Here is a 3,190-nt window from a genome sequence, read left to right as displayed (position 1 = left end):
TGCCATAATGCCAACAATCTCCCCCTTTGGACTTGATGGAAACCCCAAGATCCTCATAGTCATTCTCCCCCTTTGTCATCAAGGGCAAAGGGTTGTGCTCCCCTGAGTACATGCTGAAATCTCTGCTCTGTTGTGCTGACCATGCTCCCCCTGACTGTAGGCAAGATCTGCAAAAAGATGTTCTTCAAGAAGAACCATGACTTATACATCATAAAAGACCTTCCTATCACCAAAAGACTCTATACATACATCCATCACTCAACCAAGTGGAGATCATCCACCCAACCAAGTGGGGATACATCAGAAATTTACATATGACAACCAATTACATCATTCATCCCATGCATAGTAGGGAAACCAAAATAGGTCGTTACATGACCTTGACACCATAAAAGAGATACATTACATCGAGACGAAATATCAGCAGCATCTGTTAATCACTATTCAGATCAGCAACCATGTTTTCCTTCTGTTCTCCCTCTGCATTTGTTCCACCTGAGATCAACAGCTGTGAACCTGAACCAAGAGCTTCTAATGTAATGCCAACAATGCATTATTAGAAGTTTACCTGCTCCCCCTGAACCTGTGCCAGATGGTCTCTGTTAGACCCAAATCAGACTTTCATCAACCAGAGTTTGTCCCCACTGATTTCTTTCAAACTTCCATATACACGACTGTCTCTGCATAAACTGGCGTATGTACGCGGATCCTCCTCAGGCAACTCGCGTACACCCATTTTTCTCCGAGACAGACAAGTTTCAACAGCAAGATGATGCATCAACTACTCCCAGCTTCTATCTGAGGTATTCAAAAGTTTCCCTGGGCAGTGGTTTGGTGAGAATATCAGCAACTTGTTCCTTAGAGGGAACATACTCCAATTTGACCTTTTGTTCCAATACTTGTTCCCGAAGAAAATGATACTTGATCGGTATGTGCTTAGTCTTTGAATGCATGACAGGATTCTTTGAGATACTAATAGCACTTGTATTATCACATAAGATGGAGACAGGAGGAGTACAAGTGATTTTAAAATCCTGCAAAGTTTGCATCATCCAAAGGAGTTGTGTGCAACAAGATGCGGCAGCCACATATTCTGCTTCAGCTGTAGATAAGGCAATCGAACTCTGTTTCTTATTGAACCAAGATACTAATCTGGAACCCATAAATAATGCACCACCACTTGTGCTTTTTCTGTCATCCACGCTTCCAGCCCAATCTGCATCTGTATAAGCATGAAGAGTGAGATCTGTATCTCTTGGATACCATAGGCCATAATTTTGAGTCCCTTGAAGATACTTGAAAATTCTCTTTACTTCCTGAAGATGGGTTTCCTTAGGATTTGCCTGAAATCTTCCAACCATTTCCACTGCATGCATGATGTCTGGTCGGGTACCTGTCAAATAAAGCACACTTCCAATCATGGATCTATAGGTTGGTTGATGCACTGCTGTTGATTCATCATTTTCACTAAGGCTGCATCCTGTAACCATAGGGGTACATACTGGTTTCGAATCTTCCATGCCATATTTCTTCAAAATCTGCTTGAGGTACCTTGTTTGAGATAAAAAGATACCGCCTTCATTTTGTTGGATTTGTAGACCAAGAAAATATGTCAGCTCTCCAAGTAATGACATTTCGAATTCTTTCTGCATCACCAAGGCAAAGTTTTGACTCATAGCTTCTTCATTCCTGCCAAAGATAATATCATCTACATACACAACAAGTATTAGCAATTTGTCATTTTCAATTTTTATATAAAGATTTCTATCTGCTGATCCTTTTGAAAAACCTTGTTGATGAAGGTATTTGTCCAAATGGTAGTACCAAGCCCTTGGAGCCTGTTTAAGACCATAGAGAGCCTTTTTTAGTCTACATACAAGATTTGGATCATTCCCAAGAATGAAACCATCTGGTTTCTCAATGTACACTTCTTCTTCTAAGTCTCCATTCAGAAAGGCTGATTTCACGTCCATTTGAAATACTTTGAACTTTTGAGAGCTAGAGAGAGCAAGGAACATTCTGATGGCCTCAAGTCTAGCAACGGGAGCAAAAGTTTCTTCAAAATCTATTCCTTCTTGTTGAGCATACCCTTTACAAACAAGTCTGGCCTTGTTTCTAATCACTTCCCCATTTTCATTCAACTTGTTTTTGAAGATCCATTTTGTCCCTATGACATTCTTATCTTTTGGTCTAGGAGCCAACTCCCAAGTGTTATTCTTTTCGATCTGTTCAAGTTCTTCATCCATTGCCTTGACCCAACATTCATCTTTGCATGCCTCTCTTATATTTTGCAGTTCAGTGGAGGAGAGCAATGCCAAATAGCTTGAGGCTTCTGCAATTGTTCTTCTTGTTTGTATACCTGCCTCTTTTTGCCCCAAAATTTTAGATTCTGGATGATTCTTCTGAACGTACCTGGATGGAGTCTTATCTTCTATCCTTATCTGTTCTTCTGTTGCCTCTTGAGCTTCTTCTTCATCATAAGTCTGATTTGATGTTGAAGGATAGTCCTCATCATCTTCAAAATCTTCAGATCTTACCTGCCTAGGAGTTTTTTCTTCTTCATCAATTACTACATCAATACTTTCAACAATTTTTCCAAGCCTTTTATTGTAACACTTGTAAGATTTGCTGTGAGGAGAGTAACCAAGGAGAATGCCTTCATCTGCTCTAGGTTCAAACTTGCCAAGATTTTCATCAGTATTTTTGATATAGCATTTGCTTCCAAAAATTTTGAAATATTTTACCGCAGGAGTCTCACCATACCAGAGCTCATGAGGAGTTTGAGTGTTGTTCACCCGAACATTTGTCTTGTTGAGAATAACAACTGCAGCAAATGCGGCTTCACCCCAGAAGGTTGCGGGAGTTCCAGACTCATCAAGCATAGCGCAAGCCATTTGTTGAACCGTTCTGTTCATCCTTTCCACTACTCCATTTTGCTGAGGAGTCCTAGCTGTAGAAAATTCCCTTCTTATTCCATGTTCTTCACAAAAATCGAAAAATTCATTCGAGGTAAATTCTCTTCCTCGATCAGACCTGAGACATTTGATTCTATGATCTGATTCGTTCTCCACCAAGGCTTTGAATGATTTGAATTTTTCAAAGGCTTCATCTTTGTGCTTCATAAGTCCTATCCAACACACCCTGGAAAAATCATCAATGAATAATATAAAGTATTCTTCTCCTCGGGGTG

The sequence above is a fragment of the Pinus tabuliformis genome, chromosome 3_1, assembly GCF_031772625.1.
Source record: "Pinus tabuliformis cultivar Carrire ecotype Pingquan chromosome 3_1, CPIR1, whole genome shotgun sequence".
Lineage (NCBI taxonomy): Eukaryota > Viridiplantae > Streptophyta > Pinopsida > Pinales > Pinaceae > Pinus > Pinus tabuliformis.
This window is presented reverse-complemented; position numbering follows the sequence as displayed.